Source organism: Notothenia coriiceps, unplaced genomic scaffold (genome assembly GCF_000735185.1).
Source record: "Notothenia coriiceps isolate Sejong01 unplaced genomic scaffold, NC01 NC01_scaffold00000308, whole genome shotgun sequence".
Lineage (NCBI taxonomy): Eukaryota > Metazoa > Chordata > Actinopteri > Perciformes > Nototheniidae > Notothenia > Notothenia coriiceps.
In genome coordinates this window covers 86,664-97,810 of record NW_011333009.1, presented here as the reverse complement: position 1 = coordinate 97,810, position 11,147 = coordinate 86,664, and positions in this window count along the sequence as shown.

Genomic DNA, 11,147 nt, shown 5'->3' with positions numbered 1-11,147 from the left:
TCTTTCACCCCCTTTACCTCAGACATGTTCTGAGTTTTTTCTTTTACTGTAGACTGAGAGCACACACACACACACACACACACACACACACCACACACACACACACACACACACACACACACACACACACACACACACAACCACACACACCACACACAACACCACACACCCACACACACACACAACACACACACACACACACACACACACACACACACACACACACACAACACCACACACACACACACATATCTCCTCTCGTCTAGAGAGTCCCACTTTCCTCCTCCTGTCGTAGGAGAGGATAACCACCCTTATTCAGACTGTACTCCTCTCCTCCGCCCAGAGGCGACTTCTCCGCTGGTAGCCCGCCGTCTCACCGCCGCAACGTCATGCATCTCTGGAGGCGTTTGGTCTCGGTTGGCATCTGTTCCATGTGTGTGTGTCTGTTCGTGTGTAGTGAGTGAGTAGAGTGAGAGAGTGAGTGTCTGTCGGCTATAACTCGTGGGGGAGGAGTGGATAACTGGCGGAGAGGAGTGGATAACTGGGGGAGAGGAGTGATAACTGGGGGAGAGGGTGGACAACTGAGAGGAGGGAGTGGACAACTGGAGGGAGGAGTGACAACTGGGGGGAGAGTGGACAACTGGGGCAGGAGTGGACAACCGGGGGAGAGGAGTGGACAACTGGGGGGAGGAGTGGATGACTGGGGGAGGAGGAGTGGACAACTGGGGTCCCAGACAGCTGGACATACTGCCTCACGCATCTAGTGAGGCTGAACTTCTGTTCTTGCAGGCTTGGACTATCTTCTGCAGCTTACGTGGACGACGGAGGGAGGAGTGTACTAACTGCGTGAGATGCACTTGACATCTGTGAAGGAGAGTGGACGTGTACAATATTCTGGGGGAGAGTTTTAGTGGAAACGGGGCAGGGAGTGGCATAACTGGGGAGTCGATGACAAACTGGGGGGAGATTTTGGATAACTGGGTGTAGAATACACGGACACACCTGACAGAGAGTGACAACTGGACGGATGGTACAAGTCCGGTTTCCAGGTGCCTGGACAACGCAGAGCACAGCGGCCCACTTTTAGAGTAGCTGGACAACTGGATAGTGGATACTGGGGAGGACGGGACAAGCTGGCGGCGGAGTGCACAACGTAAAGCACGAGTTTTTCGGCTGACAATTGCAAGAAGGTACGGACCAACCTTAGACGTCATTGGTACACCGTGTGAGAGTATGCTCGGAGGTAGCTAGTCGTTATGGATGCATCGGCAACAGAAACGGTTCTACAACTTTTTTGTGAACTAATGACGACTCCGGAGAACTTGACCACATACTTCTGTACACTTGCCGACGTCTCTGGAATTCTGCCAGGCTTCGGCCCTCGTGCTACTGCAGTCGAATGCAGAGGATAACCGGCTCGAGGGGCTGTGTACTATATCCGTCCCGCCTGTTTAGCGGTTCGACTTCACGGATAGACACTCGTCTCAGTGAAGGACAGATTCCTACTCTTAAGACACGGAATTTCAATAAAAAAAGGTGTAAGGACTGCGATGGGCCGAGTCGAGAGTGAGCGGTACGGTACTTGGCTACGTTTTGTGTAAATTTTTCCCTTAGACGAATAAATTTTATAGTGAGTGAAAGAGAACTTCTTGAAATGAGGTACCAAACACAAAAGGGTACGTCCTGTTTGATTGTGAGACTAAAGTATTATTTTTTCTTTACCATTTTTTACTTCCAAAGACCTCAAAAAATACGCATTGTGTGTAAAAAGTAATAATTTGTACCTATTTTCATCATATCTTCAATTTTTTATTGTGTATATAGGTGTACGTAATAGATACATAAATAAAGTAACTAAAAATATAGAATAATAAACCCTTTCTTTATTTTATTTATATAAAATTTCTTTAAGGGTAAGTTAGTTATTTTACCCCTGTAAATACCCTATTCTCTTTATTTATTTATCATTTATATACAATAAAAATGTATTTACATGTACTGTAGAAAACACACATCACATAGTCCAAAGTCTAATTTCGTAATGTAAATACTATGTTTTACAGAGAAATAGTGAATTTTTATCGGGTCGAGACTATCACCTTTAGTTTTATTTATTTACGAGAAATAAATAATTTCCATGTTCAATGGTATTTAATTTTTGTGTTTCGTTTGTAGGTCCCGTCTATTTTGATTTAATAACTAAGTAAGTTAATAAATTATGAAGAGTTTTACCTTCTTTTACATGTTAAATTTAGTAATATGTAAATAACTTCGTCAAAAGTTATATAAGTAGGGGTAGTCTCCCGTGGGGCTGAATGAAAGTACTTTTCTCTGGTATTGGGTGGTTCATTTCACTCTTGTACACTCAAATTTTGTTTTAGTTGTGATTCATAAAAGGGTCTACGCAACTGACGACTAATTTGGTTGAGTAAACGTCTATTTAAGATTGTTAATAAAAAAAAATAATCTAATAAAATAATGGAGTTAGACTTCTTATTGCACCCTTAATTTTTAACTAAAAAATCTTACATTAAAAGTCACACTCGACATTATATATAATTGGTGGTCTCCCTTGGGGACTGAATGAAAACTAATCTCTGGTAATTTGGTGGTCTTCTCTTGTACATCAAAATTGTGTGTTTATTGTGAAATTGTTAAGGGAGGTCAAACACTGCAAAATTTATTTGTTGACAGTACGTCTATGTACAGATTTTTTTACAATTAATTACATAACTAATTAAGCGTAGCCTTCTGTTTGCACCTTAATTTACTTATTTTAAATTAAAAGTCCACTTCAAACATTATATACAAACTGGCGGTCTCCCGTGGGACTGAACGCAAAACTTTAATCTCTCTGTTAATTTTCGGGTGGTCTTGTTTTTCACTTAATTTTTTGTTGTTATTAGTAAAATCATTGAAAAGTCTGTGATTTAATAATTATAATAAATACAAAACTATAAGTAAAAAAAGTTGATAATTACAGTTCTCGTAATTAACCCAACTCCTTATAAATAAAAAAATAATTATGAAAAATTCGTTCTTTACTTAACTCACAAAGATGCAACGATGTGTTTTCAACCTATTTATTTCTTATTTTGTAGACTTTACGAACAACCTAGGAATAAAACGTCAACTGAAGTTTCTCCTAATGTGAGAGATTATTTGGAATCAAATTATTATAGGATTTACTTAGTGGATAAAATAATCAAAAACCAGCAAACGCGTCGTACGTCGTCATCTCATAGAGGTGACTTGGCGACGCAGTTCACAAATGTATCTCCTTCTGGCCTTTGTCTCTCAAAGTGTTATTTTCTCCGTGTAACTCTTTTTTTCATTATTGTTAAGTTATTTGTAAACTTTTTTTAGGTATTCACTCTAGTTGACACGAGAGGACTGAAGTTAATGTCTCTTTACGTTTTTTATTTCGACTTTATTACAAATAATAATTATAGACGTTACTTTACATTAATTTTTATTTGTTAATTATGGATTTTGACGTGAATTTATGTAACAACAAGAGAGAGAGAGGAGTAGAGAGAGGCAGGAGAGAGCAGAGAGGGGAGGAGAGGGAGAGTAGCCCCCGGAGAGAGAGTAGGAAGAGAGGATGTGTGTGTGTGTGTGTGTGTGTGTGTGTGTGTGTGTGTTTATTATTAAGGAGGGCAAAATAAAACTTTCACAAGGGGTGGCCTTCGAGATAGTATAGGATACGTACAAAGGAGGCGCGAGAAGTCACTTAGAGGTCCGGCCTTTTGTCTCGACACTAGCCTAACAGAGCTCGAAGAGCCTCCTCGGTGGAGCGTGACCTAAGTAGAGGCACAAGGCCTGGAAGTCCTTATGTGGGTAGTGGTCTTTACACTAGTAAATTGGTGAATTTTGCGACTCTAGACTGCCAAAATTTAATTAATTCTCGCAAAATTTACGCGTCGACCTCTGTTTTGTCGATCAATCCGAATCGACAATTCGGCGGATCGTAGTCCGGCAAAGAGGAGTGAAAGACCGCGATTTCGCCCATTTTTGGTGTAGTTCTTCTCCTTAAACGCAAGAAGGGGTGTTCCTGACGCTTCCTATGCCTCTTCGCCGACAAGTAGACGGCTGTAGTCAGTGGGAGGTGCCCAGACCCTTCCTCAAAGGGCCTTCTTGTCGCGGAGAGTCCGGTCATAACTGCGGACGACGGGGGATAACCTTGGACCCTTATCGTTAGGAAGGTCGTCCGTACATTCCTCCCATCATGGGACCCTAAGTGTGCGCTTGTGTGGTGCCCCTTGATTTACGTTACCATGTGACTCCTCTTTCGTAGGAACTCCCGAGGACATCCATGTGACGACAGTGCAAGGAGAGACTTTATGAATGCGTAATTTTGCGTAGTTTTTCACCGACGGTCTTTGACCCCTAACGAGAAGGTCGTTCCGTAATCTCCTCCGTGTGACCCAAGTGCGTTTGTAAGTGGTGTGCTCCTTGATTACGTAACCCTTGACTCCTCTTTCGTAGGAAACTCCGAGGACCTCAGTGACGAACGACACACTTGTGACTTGGTTTGGAGGTTGTCCGTAGCATCTCCTCCTTGTGGACCCTGGGACTGGCTGAAGGCGGACCAAGGGACCGACTCTTTCTTGTCATCTCAATTTATAAGTCCGTTTTTTATATATTATTTATTCCTAAACATGTTATAATAGGCCTTTAAAGAGCCCCTGTTGCTGGCTTCCTGTCCAGTGTTTCCCCTATATACAAATAGTGGCGGCGCAGCGCCGCTGCTGAAATATGAGCGCCGCTGCTAGGGGGTGCCAGCCAGGTAACAAAAAAAAAACTTTTTTTTACTTTTTTTTTTTTTCTTAAAATAATAATAAGTGGCGACCCTTTTTCATTTTTGATTGTTTGTTATGTGGATTTGTAGTTTTTGTGTTACTATATGTTCAATAAAGGTGTATTTTTGCTAAATCTTGAGACATTGCCCCGGACCCCCCTAGAGGATGTGACGTCCACCCCCCAATTCAAACATGTTCATACAATACTGAATACATTTGAAGCCATTTTGACGTCTATTACCGATGTCAATAAGTTTCTGCAGTGTATTTGTCTTTTGTAGAGATTTTTCATTTATTCTTTACATATAAAATGTCGCCTAAAATCTCACCTAGGGCAGCAAATTGTCTAGAACCGGCCCTGGTACTAGGCCTCAAGAGCCTTTCTTGTGCAGACACATGGAAACAAATTGGCGGGGCGCACTTCGCACGCACTAAAAGATTCCACGCGCTCCGCGCTCACATTATGCTGGGCCCACATGCCTTAGCACCGCTGCTATGACTCCATCCTAGGGGAAACACTGAACATTACCTGAGCGTTCATGAGGCCTATAGGACTCGTAATGTATGTGAAATTTACATCCTGTATGCAACAAAGTGCCACCATCTGTAATGCGCAGGCAAGCAGCCATTTTTAGGAACACGCCCCTTGTCATGATTGAGCAGGTGCACTGTAGATCAGAGATAGATCATAGTAGTAGTAGTACACGCTGCACCAGGCTGCATGACTGCACAAGACAAACTCCTATACAAAAACTAAACTTCATCGGCAGATTTTCAGTTAGAAAGTCTGGCTGTTTGGACGTTTTGATTGACAAGTGATCTCAGGGAGGTCAATTACCTCTAAGCATCGCAGGCGGGGGTGTATAAACAACTCTTTAAATTCTGAACCAGAACCTGTCAGACCTTTGCATATCAAATGTTTGCAGCTCTTAACAAATGAGGTCCAGCAAGTTAGCAGAGGATGTGAAATGAATCTTGCTGAATCATGATGGACAGACGGTCTCTGACATCTGGACCCAGTCCTCATCGGCCTACAAATGAAGCGGCAAATACTGGAGATAGACACACTACTACAAACATACACACATTATACACACATTACAAGCCAACTCCATAGCAGAGATTCATTCAGGACCGAACACACACACAGAGGTGATACTGTAGGAGAAACCAGAACACAACTCTCAGAGTTCACATTCAGGTCAAAGCCCAGAGCGAGGGACAGAGAGAAAATGATGATAAAAAAAGAGAGTTTAAAGTGAATTTGTAAAGCCTCTTCAGGAACGTATCTGGTTGGCGCCTATTCTCCATAGAATCCAAAGATAATTTCATAGTTTCATCTATTTCTATGTGTTTAAGCCTTTCAGGGTTAAGTACCCTTGGCTGAGGGCACAAAGGTGCATTCCCATGGGGGGGCCGGGGGTTTGAGTAGGTTTTGAGTAGGTGGCTGCCGCAGTTCTGCTCAGATGAGACGGCATGTCCTTGGGGATATTTTCCTTTTCTGCTCTGCTGTAGCACAAGGCAACAGGAGGTATGAGCGAGTGTTCAGTGGGAACCCAGGGGACTCTCATTAAAATGGTGCCAGAAACCCCTGCTGCGGGATGAGCATACATTAAAATACAGTATATTATAAAAACACCTATACGTAATGCACCTTTAGGTGAAGGGTTTTACTTCTAAACTTTCAACCAGATTACTGTGAAAAAACCAGGTTACGGCGTGAATAGGACATGTGCTGCTACTTTAGAGCCGACTCTATGTTTAGATGGTCAGTAATCAGAGAATGTTCATAGAGTCAATGCCATGCCACAAAGGCGCATCAAATGTTGAAGTAAAATGTATAATTATGTTGTCTGGTCATTTTGGACATGTGAATTTTGTGACCGTTTGATTTAAGTCAAGGGATTTTGTTTCAGAGGCTACGTGCAAAGGCTCTGTTGCTCTGTTGTAGTCTTTCATAGCACACACACCTCTCCTCAAAAATGTCACTTATAGTCTTGTATTCCAATTGTGAATATTAAGATAGATGAAGAAGGTTAAGGAATGGCTCGTTATCTTTACCAACTGCAATTTTCTCCCTTTGGGTTGTGGATATGTCAAAATGATGCAATACCAAAAAATGTACTGTACTAAGATGACCCTTATTATTATTTATTTTTCCCAAATCAAGTTTTTGTTTATTACCGGCCCTTGCTATTTTCATGCAAATCAACCGTTTTGTGTTTTGTCTTTATACAAAAAAGAGCTTACCATTTTTTGTACATGATACAGTATTTCAAATATGTCACTTGGACGTGTTCAGGCCAACCTGCATCCGTCCAGGCATGCTTTTGAAAAGTGTTTCATCAAAAGAATAAATGCGCCCTCACAGGGATCACTTTAATGACAAACACACACACACACACACACACACACACACACACACACACACACACACGCACACACACACACGCACACACATACATATACAACGACACACTGTGTAGAGCAGAGGTGCCCAGTACGTCGACCGCGGGGGCAATGCTGGTAGATCGCGAGTCATTCATTCGTTAAAATAGACAAAACAGGTTTTGATCCCTTCCCCCTTGGCCTCCCTGCCACTTAATTCAGGAGTTTACTTGATTGACAGAAAAAGCGACCTATCGCTTTCCAGTCTGTTAACCCAGAATGCAAAGCGATACAAAATCAGTCAAGTGCCGGGAAAACTCAAATTGAGTTAAAGAGACAAACAACAAAATGAGTGCGGGACCGATCAAAAAGCTGGAGACATATCACTTCAGCACAGAATGGGAGGAAGAATATTTTTTTGTGATGTCATTGTCACATTCAAAGGTTATTTGCCTTATTTGTAAAGCAAGCGTTGCTCTGCCAAAGGAAGGTAACGTGGAGAGGCATTATCGGAGCGTTTACAAGGCATATGACAGCGACTTCCCTCCGAGTAGCGAGTTTAGAAAGAGAAAGGTCATGTATTATAGCTACAAAAACCTTATCTCGCAGTCTTAGTGTCGCCAACTCGTTTCTAACATGCAAAAAGACAAACAAATGCGTCTATGCTCGGTGTATTTTCAACCTTTCCAATCCAGACCAGATCCCTCTCACGTCTGTGTGCGAGGGGGCGGGGCAGTTTACACACACACACGCAGCTGCTACATGCAGCAACACACGGAGGAGATGGCGGAGAGAAGCGCTCCAAGGTGTGGTTAAATGTTACCCGTCTTGAGGTGGACAATGCTCCTTGCCAAGAGTGTTTAGCATGTAAGGGCGGTAACACGAGCAATTTGTCTAAACATTTAGCAAAAGTGCACCACATTCAGACGGAGGAATGCACCGGGTTCGACTGTCTTNACGCGGGGCGGTTAAACAAAGATACACAGTCGTGTTCTTTCCGAGAACTACCGGAACTCATGGGTCCCAGGCCAGTGTTAAACGACGGGATCGCACTCTAACAAATCCGCTGTAAACATATTACATTTCTTATTTACTTTTTAGAGATGTTTCTGTTTATGTGACGTCTTTGAACTAACTGTATCCACTCAATCTGCAGTTTTACCGAAGGTTACGATGAAGTCGATAACATTACTTGTACACGAAACTTAAACCGCAACCACGCTCGCAGTGTAGGAGATCCCCCCCAAGAAGCAGGCCCGTTACAGAGTTCTAAAAATTCGTTTTTCGTGGAAATAACTTGTATGTCATTTGTGTTTAATGACATGTTTAGGGTGATATTGTTTGTTTAGTTTTACGCTTTCTCCCAGTCGGTGAATAATATAAAAATTGACGGGCGGCCGTGATAAACCGATAATATCGCCGCTTTGCTGACGATACACAACACATTAGACTCTAGATATCTCATTACTCAATAACTACTTTTTGTCGATATCATCCCTGGAAATTGATAGTTTCTCCGCGTTAACTATTCTTACTGTAAATTATGCCAAACAAAGATCCTGGTCGCAACGAGTCAGATCACTATTCTGTTAGGCTGTCTTTACACCCTTATCGACCGCTTAGGGTACTGACTATACTGGTCTTTGTACGAAGACCCACAAACGCGGACGTTGGATTGGCGACTAAGATGTTAGAATGGAAACCTACTTCTAGTCAGACCGCAAAGACAATCGCCAGACACGAGGAGACGACGAGCTACGTCCTACACGTCACTCCGGAAAATCCTTGGAGACATGTGGGCGGAGTCGACGGGATAGGTAGAATGAATCTGACGGCTTTGTAGACGTCATACCTGGTTCGAAGGCGCTTTTGTCTGTTGTCATAAAGAGTTAGGCCTTATACGTGAACATCGAACCAGGGCAAATGACGGTCATAAACCCGAGTCATTACCTACTCCTTCCTTGGCGACACTCTCACATCAATTTCGTCTTTTCCACGACCCGGTACACCCCTAGATACTACATCCCTAAATCCTTCCAGGCGGCACTACTAATGACAAAAAGATAGTTATAACTAATCATCCAGAGTCAAATCATAATGCTTTGTACAGAGACTATCCACACAACCGAGGTTTGTGCGTTTGTCTAAGATAACGTCGTAGGAGTATTAGGAGAGACAAGTCGGGACAAAGTTTTCACGAACTAAGAAGCAGACAAACCCGCCCCCCCCCCCACCGCACAAGGAAATACTACTTCTATTATTCCTACCGGGAGGGCCCCTTGCGCGCGCGACCGACCATCCAACGTATACAACCGCAATTTTTCTCTGCACGTTACCCCCGAGCATCCTCTCCTACCAGTTCACAACTATACCCCCACCCCATGCGCCACCGAAAGATCTCACCCGATTACGCCCACCACTGTGCTCCCCCGGTTATATTTTAGCAACAATACTGTAGTATTTCACCGGCTTTAAGACTAACTCGCGTCAAAAGTCTGTCCAACAATATCCTTTACCTAGTCCCTGTTTTTGACTCCTCTTAGAAACAAAGGACTTGTAAAGTCTTAGAGAAAGGTGTCTCCTCGTACGTACAAATAATAATTTATGCCTTCTTCACCTAAAACGTATTATCCCTGGAAATCTTTAAGTGAACACTACTTCGTCTCCCTCCTTTGTACTGAACGGCGACCAAGTCTTCTCTAACTGGAGAGAGACTGGAGTGGAACCACAACTCATTTTGGCAGACAGTGAAGAGAAGACCATAGACCTGCGAAGATTAATGAGAGATTGGTAGAGTTTGTTCGACTTCCAATTAGTTCTCAGAACGTCCGCAGTTGCTCTTACAAAAACTTTAGGTATGGTATCTAGAATAGTTGTTCCAGATTTTTGCCCTCGTGTAAACCCCTCACCGTGCTGTGTCAAACACACAGTATAAATTCATGAAATGAAAGATATTTGGAGGTAAATTGTTGAAACTATTATTAAATATGACTACGTGAAAGGTAGGTAGAATTTTTGTATACGGATTTGACTTTGTATAATGAAATGAGAATTAATACTGTGTGTATCCGGTTGTTGAACTGCAGTTACTACGTTATGCGACGAAGAAAGTAATTTAGGAGAAGTGGTGTCTCTCAAATTCGTCGTAAACATAACTGTAAGTTTACTTTAACATTATTTGTAACACGTTGGAAAATTTATCATCATAAAGTCAGTTTTTATGGACGTTATATTGAGGCTCAATCGGATTAGGTCAACTAACTGTCTTATAACTTACCTACATCTAGTTTATATGAAAATGACAGCCTTTAAAGAATAGATAATAGAATAGATCATAAAGCACATGTTATGACCATGATCTAATATAATACCTTATGCACCTGACCATAAATATTAGGTACTGAATAATTTTAATGTTACCTTAACCCATATCCTAACTCTCTCCCTCCTCGGTCTATAAAATCAATAACCCTTTTGTCAGTTAGTCTCTCTCTCTCGCACCGAGCTCTCGCGCCGCTTCCCCTTTCTCTTCTTGACCCTGAAACCCTGCTCGTATGTCGACAATTTGTGGATCGTGAATCGTATGGCTTGTAAGTAAATCTCGGATGTTCTGATCAGCTAAGTAACAATCCAGCTAGGTGACTTTTTAGTAAAAAATGCAAGATTATAAGGGGTGTGGTGGTCGGGAATTTACGTTGTACTCAACGAAAATGAAAAGTATCCTCGCCTCCCTCATATATCTCTATAAAGACCCTTGAACATTCCACGTCTCTGTCTTGTAATTCTACAGTGCAAACGGAGAAAATCACGCATAATACAACATTACCTGTCTCCGTACTCTGTATAAACCCCACCAAAACCGCGCCCTACCCAATCTCGCCAAACCAGAAGCTCCTAGTTAGCCGCAACCACTTGAACGGTCACAGCCTAGGGCGGGCAGCGGCGGTGACGCAGCTC